Source organism: Panthera leo, chromosome B1, assembly GCF_018350215.1.
Source record: "Panthera leo isolate Ple1 chromosome B1, P.leo_Ple1_pat1.1, whole genome shotgun sequence".
Classification (NCBI taxonomy): Eukaryota; Metazoa; Chordata; class Mammalia; order Carnivora; family Felidae; genus Panthera; species Panthera leo.
Window position 1 is genome coordinate 147572894 of NC_056682.1, and position 20206 is coordinate 147593099.

A 20206-nucleotide genomic window follows, 5' to 3' on the forward strand; every position below is an offset into this window, starting at 1 on the left:
GCAAGGGAGCAGACAGCCTAATACCTTCCACTCTCCCTCTCCCCCACTTCTGGGCCAAGCCTCTGCATTTCCTTATGAAAATAGATCCCTTGGGGATCACTGCCCACCATGTAAGAAAACAGCCAGACCTTTAAGCCCTGTGCAGGCACAGCTGAGACACCCTCTTTACAACATAAAGATACGCAAAAACAGTGTAGAAAACACAACAGTAGCGGAATGCCTGATGTAGGAGCAACAGCTTCACAAATCTCCAGCCCTAAGAACATTGCTAAGTTGCATAATGACAACCAGGAGAAAGGAGCAAAAGGGGAAATTCTATTCAACGTGTTGTTAAGAAAGGTGACAAGTGCAATTTATTTTGGAATAATGTACATCAGAAACATATTTTAAGACAATTTTAGTTTTGATACTTAAATAGGTAAGCTTCAGTTATCAGAAAATTCAGTTAAAGTGAATATACTCCAATGACAGTAGATAAATAGACCACTCCTGCAATTTAAGCAGACAGATTCACAATTTCCCAGGAACAGTCTCCTTAAAATATTATTTCCTCTTCTTTGATTCCACAGACTCTACAACTCATGGTACCTACTGCCCGTGCTTCAGGTATTAACACTCCCCCGCCCCCCCACCCGTAGCTCCCAAGTCATCAGACTTCTGTAGATCCCATGGCTGGACACCTACCTTAGAAATGAATCCCTCACTGTCTCTACAGAACTGGATGTTCTTCCACCAGTTCCCAGCTCAAGCAGCAAATTGCTTGAAGCCTGGGCCACATGCTCTAGCCTGTTGTATTCTGTTGTTGGGTTTTTTTTTTCTGTTTTTTCTATAAATACACTATTATTCAAGCCCATATACTAGAGTCCTTCCATAACAGAAGCCAAAAGTTGTGGCATTGAACTTTCCAAACTGTATTTAATTTGTAAGTATAGTATTACAGCTAAGAAAGTTCTCTAACACAATGATTTTTAAACCTGCACAAAATAATTTTAATAAAATTAAAAACCTCATTTAATTGGGAAAGCAAACTATTTCAGATTAGTGGAATTATCCCAAATGAGTCCAGAACCAAAGGCGCTGGTTTCAATTCAAAAATAACATCCAATTTCATTTTATCAGCAGCAAGGTGTGGTCTTGATTCAGGGAAATTTTATAAGGTCTCAATGATCTGATCATGTTTTAATAACCTCATGTGTAACAATGCCCTTATACTAGTGCCTTCGCGTCAAGGTCCAGAGCTGAGATAAGACATGCCAAGGCAGGTCAACTTTACAGGAAACATCTCATGAGGTCAAACCCACAATCCTCCCAACCAATATTCAGTGACATCAAAGAACAAGAAATTATTCTACAAAATGGTAAGTGACATGAGCAAAATGCTATGAGAGAGTAGAGAATACCATCCAAAAGGGTCTGTATACCAAAAACATTCATGCTCCTTTAAATTGTAGGAATACTTAATCTACCCAAAGATTTGTCCTGGAACGTATCCTCTTAAAAAGCCTTTTTCGGGGCGCCTGGGTGGCGCAGTCGGTTAAGCGTCCGACTTCAGCCAGGTCACGATCTCGCGGCCCGTGAGTTCGAGCCCCGCGTCGGGCTCTGGGCTGATGGCTCGGAGCCTGGAGCCTGTTTCCGATTCTGTGTCTCCCTCTCTCTCTGCCCCTCCCCCGTTCATGCTCTGTCTCTCTCTGTCCCAAAAATAAATAAAAAACGTTGAAAAAAAAAAAAAAAAAGCCTTTTTCTCCTCTTGGAGTGAAAAAGCACTCACGTTAAATACCCGCTACATAAACTTAAACTAATTTATGCTAAACTTACTTCTTGAAGTTGTAAATGGCCCTCCTAGTTCTGGTGTTCTTGGATTTGGGGTAAAGTGTTCATGACATTAGGCGTAGGTGAGGTCTCCTTTCAGACTTCACTCTCAAGATCATAAGCATTCAAACAGATTTCTGTCTGTTCTCTGAAAGACACTCCTCTATTCTTATGATATGTAGCGCATTTCTCTACACCTTCCCCAGTTATGTCTGTCTCTGCAAGACCTAACCTCCGAGGGAACATTCTAGGTAAAACTGCATAAGGTTCAGACACATGGATGAACAGAGACATAACAGCATTAGAAGATCCCTATTAAAAGGTTATAACTGAACTCAAATATGCATTCAGATGTAATATTTGTGAATATAAAGAACAGTGAAACATACTGAGAATATTCACTAGAAATAATATATATAATAAATAAAACATCCATCCTAAGATGTTGCAATATATTGTGCATTTGCATATATTGTAAGGCACATATATGACAAGGAAAATATACACCTAACATATAGCTATATAGACAGTACAATGATATTCTCTCACCTTTCCATAATTCCAATATTATCGTGGAGCCCTGATACTGGTACCATAAAAGACTTCTATTTTCCCTCATTTATATTTATGTTATATCTTCCAGAGATTTTGTGAGAACATCTGGATTTAAAAGTTGCAGTTAAATACGATCAATATTAAAAAATTATTTGGATGAGGCAACCACCAAATTCACAGAAGTGAATAAACGAAGGACTCTTCACCCTTGCCAACCACAGGAACACCTTTGCAACTGAAACCCAGGGAACACTAGATGTGTCTAATTCTGCATTTTTTACAATACCTAGTATCTATTCTTCAGAGAAGGCATAAAAATTGCAATTCCTTATAAATCTTTTTAAGTAAATGCCTTTTTAAAAACCTTAAGAGCAGTATTCTTTGGGGGAAACTGGAGGAAGGCTATGTAAAAACTATACTGTATTTTTGCAGCTTCATGTGACCCTACAATTATAAAAATTAAAAATTAAAAAAAAAATTAAGGACCAACAGCTCACTTTGATTTTTTCTTAAGTTTTTAGTTAAATTCCAGTTAGTTAACATACAGTGTAATATTAGTTTCAGGTGTACAATGTAGTGATTTGCCACTTCCATAGGACACCTGGTGCTCGTCCCAAGTGCACTCCTTAATCCCCACCACCTGTTTAACCCATCCTCCCATGCTTCTCTCCTCTGGTAACCATCAGTTTGTTCTCCATGGTTATGAGGATGTTTCTTCATTTGCCTCTCTTTTTTTCCCCTGTGACCATTTTTTTAGTTTCCTAAATTTCACATATGAGTAATATCATGTGGTACTTTTCTTTCTCTGACTTATTTCACTTAGCATAATACTCTCTGGCTCCATCCATGTCATTGCAAATGGCTAGATTTCATTCTTTTTTACTGCTGAGTAATATTCCATCATATCTTCTTCATCCATTCACCAGTTGATGGATATTTGGGCTATTTCCATAACTGGGCTATTGTAGATAATGCTGCTATAAACATTGGGGTGTATGTATTCCTTTGAATTAGTATTTTTGTATTCTTTGGGTAAATACGTCGTGGTGCAATTGCTGGATGATAGGACAGTTCTATTTTTAACTTTTTAAGGAACCTCCATACTGTTTTCCAGAGTGGCTGCACCAGTTTGCATTCCCACCAACATTGCAAGAGGGTTTCCCTTTCTCCACATCCTCATCAATAACAACTCACTTTTAATCTCAAGCAAATATTAAATGAAACTGTGTCCAATTCAGAGAACAGATGAAATATAGTCATATTTAAATAGAAAGGTTAAATAATTTTTCCAAGGAACTATATAACACATCACAAACCCTAACAATAAAGTTTTATCCCCAAAATATTGGATTCCAAACTTCATGACAACAAATTTCACAAGAAATAGTTGAAAGACATGACAGTAGTGATCACGGCTACTTACTGGAGGAATATCTCTAGAAGAAATAGAGTTTAGATAAAGCTGGGTACGATGACTGGGTGTCTCTGATTGGTTTGTCCAGATTTTTTAAGTGACTATCATTCCATAAAAATAAGCATTTTCACTATAAAATATGCTTGCCAGGGTGTCTGGGTGACTCAGTCGATTAGGTGTCAAACTCCAGGTTTCAGCTCAGGTCATGATCTCATGGTTGCTGAGCTGGAGCCCCGCATTGGGCTCTGCACCGACAGCACGGAGCCTGCTTGGGATTCTCTCTTCCTCACTTTCTACCCCTCCCCCACTCATCCTTTTTCTCTCTCTCTCTCTCTCTCTCTCTCTTTCTCTCTCTCTCTCTGAAAACAAATAAAAATAATAATAATAAAAATAAATATGCTAGCCACTGTGAGGACCACAAAAGATATTCTGACCCAGTTCGCAGAGTGAGGAAGCATACAGTGTAGGACCACATGCACACCAGTGAAACAAAGGGCAGTGCAGAACAATAAGCAATAAAGTGATCGTTTAAAATGTAGACTTCACTGCCTAGAGTTTTGGCAGTAAAAACATGTGAGTGCCTGAACCGTATTTTCTTCTGATATTTTTGGATGAGTGTTTTGTTTCATTTCTTAACGTATTTTTCAAGGGAAATTATCTGATCCCATTTATCTAAATCTTTTAAGACATTTCCTATCTGCCTTCTTTCTTTTCCCTGGCAAAGGAGCCCAACTTGTAAAAAGTGCAAACGTGTGAGCTGTGTGCTTCTGCTTAATGTGTTAACGCTCAGCAATTTTCTGAAGGCGATTGTAATCAGTACTTCAGCAATCTCCTACCATGAGGCCCTACTCTGCTAACATCATGAGTGCTCATCACGCATTCCGAAAGACCTAGTCTCTCGAGGTCAAAGGAATGAAGGAATTTCTGAAGCAGCTCTACTGTGAGGTCTTGCCGCAGCTGCAGTCAACATGCAGCACACACGGGGAGGGTCTCAGGAGTGCAGCCATCAACACTCAAGGTCCACTCAACCTCCAGTCTCACTGATGATTTCACTGAGTCCTCCCTCCAAACAAACATGTTTCACCAAATAAGGCTTCCAGAACTTCATTCATGATCGTTCAAGGGTAGAAGGTACAAAAACCTGGTTTGTATTAAAGACATTATAAATATTCCCAACGGGCCATAAAGATAACAGATTTCCAAGCTGAAGAGCATGAGAAATGGAAGAGCTAACCCCATGCCCATGGGATAGAAGTTTAGATATTATTGTCATGATCCTATTCCTTAAATAGTTGTTCTTCCCTAAGTCCAGGCCTAGCACCAAGGCTTTTTAAAAGTCTCATGTGCCGAGGAGACACCAAAGGGAGGAGCCTTGCTTCCAGCATTTAACACAGACATGCCTGGATGCTTTTGTTTTATAACGACCCAGTTTAACTTCTCACAGGAGTGAAATCACCCAAAACAGAAGATGTTTTCTGAAATCCACTATTTTTAAAACAGTAGTTTCACAAGGCTCACCATAATTACCCTTAGTATTTATTTCAATTTCCATAGCATTATGTCTGTAACAGAAAACAAAAGGTGTCTACTACACCAGATGATTCCATTTTCCACTAAATCACCCGAAAGCAACCACATTCGGGTCAAGCACATATGAGGGATGCTGCCTGAAATGTAAACGTCCTCAAAAATGCAGACCGACTTACGTTATTCTGAAGGAGTATGTTACGTACTCAGTACTCTGAGTGCCACAAAACAGATACACTTCAGTGATAAGAGCCAACCAGTCAAGACCACCACCAGCTCTCAAAAGAAAAACAACAAAAACTCAACTACAATAAAAAAGAAAAGAAAATCAGTCTTTGGGTTAGAAAATCTAATTAAATTTCCACATCAACATCCAAATTCCTTCTGCTGCAAGCCTGATTTTGCAAGGGGATACATACTATTACTTACCTTATAATTCTTGAAAACAAAAGTCATACAAAGTTTAATTCTATGTAATTTAGAAATAAATATTTGGCCTAACCCTCTTTTCAGATGAAGAAAACAGAAATCACAGTCAAACAGTACTTGAGAATCAGACCTTTCGAAGAATTAAGAATTGTTGCTTTACCACAAATGTTTACCAGGTATAGGCTGCAAGTTTGCTTTTGATATTATAATCGACATATGTGAGAAATGCCTTGTCCATATTAAGCTGGAAAGGCTCTCCACAAGCTCCAGTTTTTAGCTATTATTCATCTTTAAACATTCAGTTTTTCATGAAATATGGTTTCCAAGGTATCAGCACTGGAGACGCCATGACAATATTTTAAATCTGGAAATTTGTTGGCTAGGATTCTAATTACAGAAGCTAAAAATATTCCGTGTGTAAGCTTTTGGGGATCACCCATGGGGTGAAGAGCACCATAATCATTTTCAAGGGTTCTCCAGGTGCTGTGTGTGTTACTTGGGGACATAAAGTTGATATGAGTGATGCAGTGAAACGGGTGATCTCAAACTGCTAGCTATTAGACTCAATTTTTCAAGTTGATATTTAATAAACCCTTTTCCCAATTCAGCTTTAGCAATAAAAAATAAAAGTCCTAGAGAAAAAATGTTTCTTGAGTTTGGATCACTCGGAAGAACAGCTCAAGAAAGATACTTAAAAGTGTTGTTCATTCACTCAGCCAACAAATATTTATTAATATGTCAGGAACTGTTCTCAGCGCTGGCACAATTCAACTCAAGAATAAGGAATGTTGTAGAACAGAACAACAACAACAATAATAACTAACATATGTATAGTCCTTTACAGTTCTGAGCAAGGTTTCATAATGGTCACTTCATTTGTCCCTCATAACACCTCTGTGAGCTAGGTTTTACAATCATTTGTCATTGAAAGAAAAAAGAAAGATAATTTTTTCAATTTCCGAAATCAAATAACTAGCAAGTAAGAGAGCTGGGTCTCTAGCCCGTATCTTCCAAGTGCATATCTCTATTGGTCACTGGGCAATACTTATGTTAAGCATTGAAGACAAGTCCTGCATGTTCATGAGCACTGTGTTAAAGTTGTGTTTTTCGGTTGTTGTTTTTTTTAAGGACAGGGTTTCACAGATCCAGACTATGACGTTTACAAGTTCAAAGTGTTGTTAATATCTTCACGCGTTTATTTTATTATATGGAAACACTGGTGAATAAGTGTGTGCATGGTTATCTGAGTTTTCTAAACCAAATAAAAGAAGTTTACTTCCCAGGTATTAAAATCTCTCTTACTTAGGATAACATACTGGACAAAAACTCCATGAGCAATAAACCTGAACAAGCTTTACATAAAAGACTATAGCCAATAAACATACGAAAAGGAACAAGGAACAAAAGATACTTGGGAAATGCAAATTAAAACCACAATGTGATACAACTTTACATCCACCTAAATGATTAAAATAAAAGAGATAATACCAGCGGTTTGTAAGGATGCCGAAACACTTACAAGATGCCAGTGTCAACTGGTGCCACTTTTGAAGGAAGGCACAATCTATTATTCCCACATGTTTACCAAAAGACATATGTGAGAATGTTCGTAGCAGCACTATGTGTTATAGCCAAAAACAAGAAACAACCCAAATATCCATCAAGAGCAAAATGATAACTAAATTGTGGCGTTCTCATAATGCAGAATACTGCAGAACAATGAGACTAAATGAACTGCAGCTACACACAAAACATGAATGAATCGCACAACCATAATGCTGAGCAAAAGAAGTCAGACACAAAGTTACACAACATACATTCTGGTAGAAAGTTCAATAATAGATAAAAATAGCGTATAATCTCAGAAGTCAGGAGAGAAGTTATCTTTGTGGGGAAATAACGGCTTGGGGGAGGAAAAGGGGGCTCCTGGCTGCTAACAGTGTTCTATATCTTGGTCTTGGTGTGTTCACTTAGGTAAATGACCAAGCTGTTTACTTATATCTCAATGACATGCATACTTTATACATTTTATATTTCCATAAAATCTTCAGATAGATAGACAGATAGACAGATGGGGATCGTACACCTAACTAGCCCTTAACCACTGTGTTTGCTGTAATTCTTACATCTGCTTTTAGTATTTGGTCTGTCTCTTCCTTTACTCCCAAGCTGTCCCCTGGCACTTTTCAATGTTATCCATGTAGCTGCCGATATCAGACCATTCCTATCTTCTAATTTGTAATTCAGTGTTTGCTATGGGATTAGAAATGCTATAATCAGTCATGTTAGAACTGTACATGAATTCAAAGTAAACAGATTCTGAGAGATCACCTATGAGTAAAGTGAATCTTCTTCAATATATGTCTTTTTTTTTTAACCCTTTATTTTGCTTGCTTAGAGCTTTTTTGCTGAAGAATATGCCAACTATAGGAGTTCCAAATAGATGAAGCTAGTACTGGACCCCATCAGTGAACACTAGTCTCCAGGCCAAAGCTAGAATTAACTAACACAGAAGTCCAGATCCCACAAGTTTACTTATTTGCAAATATTATAATGGACATTATCAATCAATAAATATACTTCCAGTAAAAGAAAAGAAACCAATGACTTCTTATACAAGATATCATGAAGAACTTTTTTGGTTGCCTCACTCATAGAACATAATATCAGTTTTAAAGACAATATATTCTGGGGCACCTGGGTGGCTCAGTCGGTTAAGTGTCCGACTTCAGATCAGGTCATGATCTCACAGTTCGTGAGTTAAGTCCTGCGTCGGGCTCTGTGCTGACAACACAGAGCCTGAAGCCCACTTCGAGTTCTGTGTCTCTCGCTCTCTCTCTGCCCCTCCCCTGCTCTCTCTCTCTCTCTCTTAAACATTAAAAAAACAATCTTTTTAAACAGAAAATATATTCCTTTCTCATTTTGTATTTTTATTAATCTTGATTTTTTAAATCCCCCCAAAATATACTACTACAAGTTTTATTTACATATTTTTTCAAATACAAAAATTCAAGGATAGCCTTTTTCTACACAATAATCCACAAGATAAAAAATATATATGTTTGTGGTTATTTATTTCCTTTAGCATCCAAATTTCATGTAACTTCTTTCTGTATGCACTCTCCATGAAAAACAGAAGTTAGCTCTTAAAAACCAGAGCTCAAATTGCTACACGCAAACTGAACCCTCTTCACCAGTGAAATGCCCCCTGGAACCAATGGAGAGGAGATGAAGTTGAGGCAAATGGGCACTGCTGCGGAGCGGAATCACTAACAGGGACTGGAACCATCCCTTCAAACCAGGATAAACATTTCTCTGCTTTAGTATCTTCAGCTGTGACTAAAACAACATTCATTCATTTGATGACAGTCATTCAATACATAGGTATCGCTAGTTCAAAGAGAAAAGGTTCATCCCCACTCCACCAATAATTTTCCATTTAGGTTAAGAAGAGCATACAAAAAAAAAAAAAGAAAGAAAGAAAGAAAGAAATAAAGAAAGAAAGAAAGAAAGAAAGAAAGAAAGAAAGAAAAGCATACAGAGTGTAATTTCCTTGTTTTTTCAATGAGCATAATAATTCCTTTCATCTATTTAATTTGCAGGGAAGAATAGTAAGATGATGTTTTGGCTCATGAAAACAACTGCAGATATACATGGTTTCACCATGACTATTTCTACCTCTATCTTTTTTTGAATATATAGATACATAGATATAGATTGAACATACACATATATACAGATATATATTGGATGTATATATTGAATATATATATATATAGGTATATATTGAATATACACATATACATATATACATATATGGCTTGATTCAAAGGCAAGTAAGACTTTATCATTAAGGAATAAAATTGTGAACATCATGAAAAGACCAGGAAAAAAGTTTTATTTCTCCTTTACCACAGCAGGTAAATGAATCCATCTCCATTCCTGGTCGCCTGACCTTTTGATGCCTTGTTTAAAATGCCATTGTACTGCTGAGACTAGAGCCATGTAACAAAGTCAGTGCCACAAAGTCATTATGACAGTCATACATATGGGTTTAGGTAAAATAAAATCATCCACCTCTACAAATGAGTAGTATGTCTGTGTGTGTGTGTGTGTGTGTGTGTGTGTGTGTGTGTAAATGTGCATAAGACAAAATAAATGAGGAAAAGGGGAGGTTAGGAAAACCCACCTCCACTACTGGAAAAATAACTAAGGCAGGCACCACAGGGATATAAAATATTCTTGTTATGTTAGAAGGACAGTAGCATATTTTCTATTCTGTGACACAAACATATTAAATATGGAGATACCAGGAGAAGCAAAACACATTTGGAATACAACTTACCCCTGACCTTATATGAAAGAAACATTATTTTTCCCTTCCCTTAAAATTCCTGCATTATGAAAAAAAAAAAAAATCCTGAAAGTAGCAAGACCTAGTTTTGTAAAGACTTACTAACTTCCTGGATGTTCCTACACTATACTATCCATTTTGCTAAATAACTTCCCCAAAACAGATAAATTTCCTAAATCATATGTTGGCCTCAGAAACTGCATCAACAGTGAGAACTGAGATATGTGTTCTCCTCAGAGCTTCCTTTGTCCTGTCAAATCAGGTACCCTGATTCTTTCCACTTAGCAATCAAGGAAAAAGTACTTAGAAACTTTCACATCATTATATCCTTCTCTTCTCAGTTGGTTCTTTCCATTCCCAGTCTTATTATCAACCCCGTCACAGATTTTATGCAAATTATTAAAAGTGAACACAATGAAACTCCAAGAAACAAGCGGATGTTGTCTATTGCCACACTCACTTAAGGAGCAGTGAATTCTCTCAGGACGCTCTCCCCTAACAATAGGAGTCCTCATGGACTGCAGCGCCCTCAGAGGCAAGCAAAGAAACATGATTATCTACATGATTCACCAGCTAATGTGTATTTCCTTTCCTTAAGTGTTGTGTTTTTCTTTACTATGCAAGCTACGGCCAGACTATCTTTCTTATTATCAGAACAAAGGATCAGAACCTCAAAATTGCACTTGCCAGAGCTCAGTGAAAAATGAAATTACCATCAGACCATCCTGGCAGTTGTCCCAAAGTTTACCCGATTTCTATCATATTTTTTTCTCTAAATGATTCCCTGTATTCTTTTTACACATTATTGTAAACTCCAAATTTATTCTAATCATTTAAAAAACTAGAATAGTAACAATAACAAAGATTTAGTTATTTTCTGTTGAGAAAATGAACTAAAAGAGATACATCATTATAAACTTAGTATATTCTGTCAATCTCATTGGCTAAGGTGCCTTATATATGTTAGTAAATCTCCAGAATGACCTCAAAACATTAAATGATATAGAAAGAAAACACTCATAGAAAATGCTGGGGGAGGGATTTTTTTAGTTTTCTTTTTTCTTAAAGGTAGATATGCCTGGAACTATCCAAACATCCAATCTTATCCCTCCCACCCCCATTCTTACAAATGTCCTGTATCTCAACTGTTCGTAAGAATACTACCTTCCTCTTTCTATCCATTTATGTGGGAGTTTTTGTGTTATCTTAGATATTCTGAGATAAAGTTAAAACAATTCAACTTCCAGATTTCATATAAAGAGAACAGAATCCTATCACTGTATTTAACTTTAAAATGAAAGTAAAAGTTTTTTCTCAGTTATTAAAACTATAGACAAATAAGCAGAACTGCTTCCTCTGAATGAAGTTATGCTAATAACCTCAATCTAAGTTCCATAATGATATTGAAAATTATTTAAATGCTAATGTGATAGATACAAGGAGACTTCTTAGAAACCTTTTCAAAAGACATTACATTAGTTATAAGGCACTACTGCATACTGGTTTAAATGCTCGGAAGAAGCCATTCAAATCAAAATGGAAAAAAAAATAAATAAATAAAACCCTAGTGGGCAATGTTCACTTTAGTTCAGGTAGTATTCTAAGTCCAAGTCCCAGATACAAGAATAAAAGAGAAATACTGCACAATGCAGTGTCTCTCAGGAAAGGAACTGTTCCAGGATTTAAGACAATATGCGTTTAGTACAGCCCAGTGTTCATGATTTCCCATTAGGAGCAACTTTCTCCAACACTGAAGTGAAATGGGAAAGGCAGCGATGAGGGTAGACCAAAGTGGTTAACTGTTCTTCATTGCCAAGACTGAAGAGAGCTTGCTGTGGGTAATCATGCTGAGAAGATAAGGCCTTGAGAAGGAATGAAGGATGGAAAAAACAGAAGTTTTACAAGGAACTGGGGGGGGGGGGGGGGGGGGGAATGCTTTACGATGGTAGAACAGAGGCAGAATGGCTTCCTTCTCCATCTTTTAAGTCAAGGTCAGGGCTTGTTGTGGGTTTTGTTTGGTTTTCTTGCTGTTGTTGTTGTTGTTCTTTTGTTTTCTTTAAGAACTTGTGGTGCTTGCTGCAGTTTGCTGAATGTAGTTCCCAACTCCTGCCTTTCTCTGGTGACTGTTATTAACGGACTGGCAAAGGCTGGGTAAAATGCACTTAAGAAAAAAGAAATCACCCCTCCTTGCCAAGACGCACATGCTGCCCAGTACCTGAGGAAGAGCTCCACTGTCGCCGGCCAAGAGAAATCCCACTTTAACCTCGGCCTCCCCTTTCCAAATCCATTGCAAATAATTGTGTGTGTGCCACTTGCAGAGAATCTGCCTGACTCACCCCCCGCTTTCGGTGTGCCAGGGAGAGATGTGCACGCTCCGTCCCGGAGCGGGCAGTCAAGTGGGGTACCAAGAGTCCCCCCAAGACTCCCCCATTGGTGGGTTTGGGGACGTTTCCCCCTCCAGCAGGTGCCCGGCCACACTGGGACCACCCAAGCTCACAGGAACACACGTGTCACTGAGCCGAAGCCCAGCCCGCCGCGTACGCTGGCCCCACAGTCCGGGCAACAACGCCTGGCTACGCGCAGGGGGCTCTACACTGGGGGAGATATAGGACTTCTCAGAGTGCTCCTCTAAACGCTAAGAAGGAAACAACAAACACAAAAAAAAGTACTTTGCCGCGGAAGCAGCCTCCATACTCCGCGGGCGCCCAGCCCAGGGGATGCCCGGCCCGCAACTGACCTCTTTCTCCCTCCCCCCCGAGTGCGCCGAGGCCGCCCGCGCGCCCTCCGGGACCGGCCCCTGGGCCCGCCGCCCCTGCGCCCGCTGCCGCCGCCGCCTGCGCCGCGAGGCGGGGGATCGGCCGACCCTCCCCGCCGCTGCCCCGGCCGGGCGCTCACCTCCTGGGGTCCGCCTTCCGTCGCTCCTCCAGGTTGGCGGCGGAGTGTGGGGCTGCAGCGGCCGCTGCCGCCGCCGCCGCCTTCGCTGCCACCACAGCCGCCGCCGCCACCGAAGCGCTGCCCGGCGCGCCGCCGGGACCGGAGGCTGGGGGCCCCGCGGGATCCCCGCAGGCGCGGGCCCGGGGCGCGGCGGGGCCGAGCCGCGGGAAGTTGTCGGCTCGCGGCGCGGATCGAGCGGGGCGCGAGCCACCCGCGCCCAAGTAGTCACAACTTTGCCGCCTGGGTGGGTGAGCGCTCCGGGGCGGAGGGAGGCGAGGACGGGGCGAGGGCGCTGGGGCGGGAGGGTCCTCGGAGCAGGCAGGACTGGAACCCGAACGGCCCACGAGGAAGGGGGAGAAGGTGGCGCGGGCGGGCGGGGGTGGGGGGGATGTCTACACGGCCCGCGTGGTGCGGGGCGAGCGAGTGTGTGTGAGCGCGGGCGTCTACTCTACTTTGCCTTCTGCAGCTTCTGCATATTTATGGGGATCTCCGATGTTTTTGCCAGTAACTAACACTGCAGCAGCGGTGACCGGCCCGGGCACCCCCGGGAGCGAGCTGGGGGACGGGGAACCGGGAAAGGCGGCCGTGGCGGAGGCTGTGCCACGAGCGTGAGCCCGCGATCCATATTTAAAGCCGCGAGTGGCCTCGGCCGGCCCCCTGCCCTGCCCTCGCTCGCGCCGCCCGGCCCCCACCGCTCGGGGCCGCCGCTCGGCGTCAGCCGCCCGGGCATCCGCGGCGGCGGGGAGGGGCCTGGGGCCGCACCGCCTCCGCCGGGGGCTCCGGCTCTGCGCGCCGCGCCCGCCTGGAACTGGCCGACGACCCGGCTCCCGGCCGGCTGCCTTCGCCCTCCCTGGTTCCTTGTCTCTCACGCCCTGAGCTAGCTGCTCGGTCCAGCTTTTTGTCCTATTCACCACCGTTCCCTGCTGGGGAGAGCCTGTTCTCCCAGGCAGAACTGAAGGCGCTCGCGTTTGCAGATCACTCTCGAGGCTACTTTATAAAACTTGAGGCGTGTAGGTCGAAGAGAGTGCTACCAGAACACAGTCATCGTTCACCTTCAGTAAAGGATGTCCGGGGAAGCACAGTTCTCGACCTTGTCCTGAAGGCAATGACCTGCCTTCCTCGGGCACTTTGAGGAACATCTTCAGCCATCCAAGGGAGTTTTCTTGAGCGTACAAAGTTATTATTTGTATTCACTCTGTTCCTAAGGCTAATTAATGACGTTTAAATACGCTTTCCCAAGCAAATAATACTAGTAATGTATCAGTGACCCAGTCCCATTGTGATCAGTTAAGTAAACCATTAAGATATAACAGACCGTCAGCACAGACACCATCTAATGTTGTGGGTACTGCTAGAGAGCAGCCACTAAATGGATTTGAGCCACATGGTAAATGATGCAAGTGTATATACATTTCCTATTAATACATATCAATATATAATATATGTGTGGAAGTCACTGACCAAACTGCGGTTTTTGACAGTAACAGCCAAAATACATAAAACCCAAGAAAAGTAATTTCACATACAGACTGCCCGCTCCTGGTTCCAAATCTTTTCTTCAATACTAAGCGTAACTAATAAGACCTCCAGAAAAAAATATTCTAGAGGAAAATAACTTAGGGACAGAAGCTTTTTTTTCTAGTATTTAAAACTGGAAGAGATCCATTGTACCTCACCAGTGTTCAGGAAGCAGGTATTTTTTTTAAAAAGAAAAGAAAAGAAAAAGCAGATATATTTAAAATCCTTAATCGATGCTCAGAAGGCACCCAAAGCTGCCTACTGACCGAAATTAAAATGTACTAATGTCATGGGTCCAGCTGTTATTACATCTGGCTCACATATATGTGCACACATTCTACATAACCCGCCTCAGTGACATGGGAAATTCGAAACAGGAGACTGACAACAACAACAACAACAACAAAAATTAGCTGTAAAACCTTTGCCTACGTACTTATATTTTGTTTTTAGACTAACGTTAAAATTAACTTTCAGTCCCTGAGCACACAGTTAGCAAGAATCAGCAACCCCAAAGTAAGCTCACAGGCAAAAGGGAAGCCACTTTTGTATTAAGAATTTGACACTGCTGTTCAGCAGTTTTTCACACTGTGGATTATGTATTTCAACATAGCTGGCAATTTCTCATTATAATCGTGAACCGGCCATGAATGGTCAGCGTTGGTGAATGTTTGGGAAAGGAAAAGTGCAAGAAACTTACGTTCTCCAATATTCTGCTGTGAAATGTATCAAACTGTCCTTCACACAAACCAAATAGATAAACCCTGGAAGCATTTCACCATTGAGATTCGCACAATTTTACCCTGAAAGGAGTATAAAATTGCTGCGTGGGGTGGGAGGCAGGGAGGGAATCAGAGCACTGTGAGGTGAGGTTTTGTGTGTGCCTTAAATTAATGAGAAAAAGAGTTGTCTTTAGCAAAGAGCCAACAACCTCTGTTATCATTCTCATTACTTGATGTTTGCTATCCCACAATTAAAAGAGCATGTTCCATTTCCTTTCCTATTGATCATTTTCCAGTAATTGAGATATATGTGTTTTTCCTTTGAAAGGTCATTGATTAACTTCTCTTGTTAACTCTGCATGTGGTCACCTTTGCTACTGCAATTCTGGGTGAGGACAATGAATCCTGAGATCTTTTTTTCACCTATCCTAAAATTTGAGTTATATCCCTTGATTCCCATGAGCCCAAAGAAAGATGTATTGTTCTCTTTGTCTTGGGGTTCACACAGCTTGATGACAAAGACTGAACAGAAAAATTAATGGAGTTAGGAAAACAGTATAAGTAATCTTTACTGATAATGATTTATTTTTTTTTAATCAATAACTCTTTGTACTAAATGACCTTCTAGAATACCCACCTACGTAGCTTATCAATTCAAGTTTCTTTCAAGTCAGCCAAGGTCCTAATAGGCACCTAAAGGAAACAGAAAGATGGGAGGAGGGACCTTTGTTTCAATGACAAGCACCCTCTAGTGGCAGCTGGTGATGAAACCTCCTGACCACATAAGGTCCAACACGAATGAAGATGAAGTTTTTGAATAGGCAGTCCAGCCATTCCTGGCGGTGTATAAAGCATGGCACTCTCTGATTCTAAAACAAGAAAGTTGTGTGTAGTGAAATAATACAACCCATAGGCCCTTTGTTAATTATTCAAAATAAGTAGGGTGTATATCTGACGTGCAGACACGATTATTGCCATAAAGCATTTTCTCAATCTTTGTGTGACTTCGAAAAGTCACACTTCTGAATAAAGACCTCTGTATTTTTGTACTTAAAGAGCTCTTTATTTAAGTTTCCTCATTACATAAAATAAGGAGATCGCCAAATTTTGTCTATAAGCCACTTTGTTCAAAAACAGCAGAACCCATAAATGTAACTCTTATATTTGGGAGTCTTTTCATTATTCTGTTTTATTAGAAAAGGAAAAGAAGGTGAAAGATATCATTGAATGTTTATCCTGTGGTTATTCAAAATTATAACAACCATGCACATTTCATTTGAGGACCTAAACAAAAAGGTGGTGGTGTATATGTTATATCCTCTTACCACAAACTTCAAAGAATAATCAGAAATACTTCTCAATATCAGGTTCTTTTTAAATATGGGGCTCACTGGTAGCAGTTGGACAAACATTTTGCTATGCACAGTGGAGTTTTCTTTGTGATAATGTTTGTTTGAGTTGCAGTTGTTTTGTTATTAAACAATATTGCGATAGAATGATCACCAAAGTTGCCACTCTAATCAGTTTAGCCAACCACTTCATGATGTAAGAGTAAAGAAAGAGAAAATCACTTTTCCTTCTCATCCTAGAACTAGTCTGGGATGAAACTGGAGATAGATATAAAGAAAGAGAGAAAGATCACTTAAAGCCCTCATTTTTGTTTCATTTACACTCCAGACAGTTCGTATTCAGTCTGACAAATTCCTGAATAAATTCAGCCAACCTAGATTTGTTTTGAAAAGAAAAGTGAACACAGTTTTTGCAAGCTGTCTGCATGTCATGAGCTAGGGAAAATAATTTTATTATATTTTGGTTAAACATGTGTCATAAGTTGCTTCATAGCTTAAACTACTAAGCTCTCAACTTATCCAACCATCATTTTTAAATTCTTTTAATGTTTATTTCTGAGAGAGACAGAGAGAGAGAAAGTGGGGGAGGGGCAGAGAGATAAGGAGACACAGAATTTGAAGCAGGCTCCAGGCTCTGAGCCGTCAGCACAGAGCTCATCATGGGACTTGAACCCACAAACTGTGAGATCATGACCTGAGCTGAAGTCAAACGCTTAACTGATTGAGCCACGCAGGCACCCCCAATTGTCATTTTTAAAACACATACTTAAAGTAAATATTAGGAGAGGTTCTAACCTGTGAAAACAGGAGTCTATCTCTGTTAATATCAAGTAAGCCAAGTTGTTCAACCTTTCTGGGCCTAAGTTCCCTCAGCAGTAAAGTCAAGGGGCTTGAGATAATAATAATAATAATAATAATAATAATAATAATAATAGGATACCAGAATATTTTTCTCTAATAAATTTTGAAGAATATGTTTGTGACAGAGAAACATGCAAATCTTTCAGGAATGGCATTGACACATTTGTTACGAAAGCTCTGCTTAATAACCCTAGGCCAGAGTTTCAGCCTTTTCCTCCTACAGAAATTCTCCCATGAGCAGCATAACATAGGACACAGGCATCTCTATTTGGAAAGGAAAACTTAAATCAAGCTACTAAAGCCATGCCCCCTGATTTAAAAGATTGGTCTGGTTTTAGGTAAGATAAAGAATTACATCAAAGTTCTCTGCCAGAACTGACTCCTGGGGCCCTTGGACTCTGCTAATCTGTATGTGTGTGTGTGCGTGTGTGTATACACCTGCATGTGTGTGTGTCCACATCAGCCATCTCCCAGACATAGAAAGGTGCTTGTTTCTTTGTATCTCTCTGGCCTCCCCGCCTCCTTAGGGGATGAATAAGCCCAGATGGCAGGCTGCTCTAAAGTTGTTCTTAATGAGTCACGTGGACACAGCTGTTACATTATGTGGGGACAGGTTTTCCACAGATTAACCCACCACTGGATCAAACTGGACCATGACCATTCTCGTCCCACTGGTCTGTTCCCCAGGCCAGACCTATCTTGGAGACCATGGCACCTCAGTCTCTTTGCAGGTAACCAAACAGCTGATGCTTCAAGTGCACATTTGCCAGACTGATTTCTTTGCAGAAAATGCTGCAAGATTAAAATCTGAATATTAAAATCTGGCTCCTTTTTTGCTCATCTTAAGGGGGAGAATATTCTGAGCCACTTTGCCCTTTATCCTTTTCCATTCTCACTGCTGACCAAAGGATGCTCAGTTCTACACAGAACATGGAGCATAACTGGATCATCCATTCAGTCCACAAATAGTAAGAATCTACTATGTGTCAAGGACTCTTCTAGGTAATGGATTCCTAAAATAAGCAGACAAAATTCCTGCTTCATGGAGCTTACAAATAAAGAAATAATGAGATAATTTCAATTTCCTTGGAATGCAGAATGCTATGAAGTAGCAAATGCTCTGAATAAGGAGGCCAACCATCCCAGTTCACAGTTTCAGTTTACCCCTGTTATCCCTGTGTCTTAATAACAGCATTCTCTTTCACTCTCAAAAGAGAAATTGGTGAGACCTTTAGAATCACCCTAGTTCCAGGAAAATAAAACACCATGAGAGGGCAAGGGAGAGCTACACAGATCTGAATGACAAGATACCTATATATGAAAGTTTTTAAAGGCAAGTTGATACAACAAACACCTGGCAAGACGCCTTACACATAGTAGGAACTCCGTAATTACTTATAGAATGATTGGTTGCATCAACCCTTCTTGAAACATTAAAACTAGAGAGACTTAGTCAACTAGAACACTTCTATTAAGGTAAATCCAGATTCCAAAAATTCCTTAAGACATCATTCTCCTCAAACAATAACTTTTAGACTCATCTATGTATTTATCTGCATGTGCATAAAATGTCTCAGAAGGATACATAAGCGACTGAAAACACTATTTGCCTCTGGGAAGGGAAATTAGGTGATCGTGGGGTAGGCATAGGGAGGGTGACTTTTCACTGTATCCTTTGTTCTTTTTGGAATTTTGAACCATGTGGAGAGATTGTTTCTTTTTTCACTTAAATTTAAATGTAAAATACATAGATAAGGACATTTACATCTTACAGCTAGTTCTCCATACAAAGAAGTATGTAATTAAACAGAAACCTTTCTTATAAATAATGAGATTAATATTCTTACAAACTATGAAACAGTGGCTGTAGCAACACCAATGGCAGGGCTGGGATGCCTGAGCCCCTTCATAGCTATTGGATGATGTTCAAGGCGAATAGCCTTTGCTCCCGGCCCACCTGGTCTCTGTTCAAATCACTGTTATGGGACAAAAAGGTCTTCAGAAGGATATTGCTGCTTTTCTTGCACCTGGGCAAATAAAATCAGTATAAAAATCCTAAAATAACATTTTATTGGGCATCTTGCTGTGCCTTTCCTTATAGCTGTACAGTTTTCAAAAATGAAAATCTGTTGGGGCCTCTGGGTGGCTCAGTCAGTTAAGCATCTGACTTCAGTTCAGGTCATGATCTCACAGTTATGAGTTGGAGCCCTGCATCGGGCTCTGTGCTGACAGCTCAGAGCCTGGAGCCTGCCTCAGATTCTGTGCCTCCCTCTCTCTCTGCCTCTCCCCTGCTTCCACTCTGTCTCTCTCTGTCTCTCAAAAAATAAATAATAAAAATAAAACAAAATCTGTTGCTTTTTTCCATTATAAAAGTAATACAGTTTCATTATTAAAAACTTGTAGAGAAATATAGATGGAACGGCAGTGAGAAATACCCTTTTTCAGAGAAGACTGCTCATATCCTGGCATATTTTCTTCTTTGCATAATTTAAATTTGTGGTTTACAGTTGATTAATCATATTGTATTTTTTTAAAATGAGGTAGTCACTGAGGCTACTTTTGAGTGAGGACAATCTCAGCATAGAACACAAGTGTCTAGCCAGAACAAAAAAGGGCGTGGTAGGATCTGGATTTGGTACCATCTTTCTAAACCCAGTTGGTAACTGCTGTGCTCTTATCTCAACACAATTCCAGAACTGCCCTTCTGTTTATGAAAATTCATATGGAATAGCGT

At 40.4% G+C, this 20206-nt stretch overlaps 1 protein-coding gene across 1 annotated transcript in view; it reads right to left on the reverse strand.

The window, feature by feature from the left end:
- Window positions 1-13040, reverse strand: part of SLC4A4 (solute carrier family 4 member 4) — a 350038-nt gene extending 336998 nt beyond the window's left edge. Inside the window, exon 1 of the mRNA XM_042936217.1 lies at window positions 12984-13040. The gene's annotated coding sequence lies outside the window, so the exon portion shown is untranslated. The remainder of the gene's footprint in view (window positions 1-12983) is intronic.
- Window positions 13041-20206: the final 7166 nt, after the last annotated feature.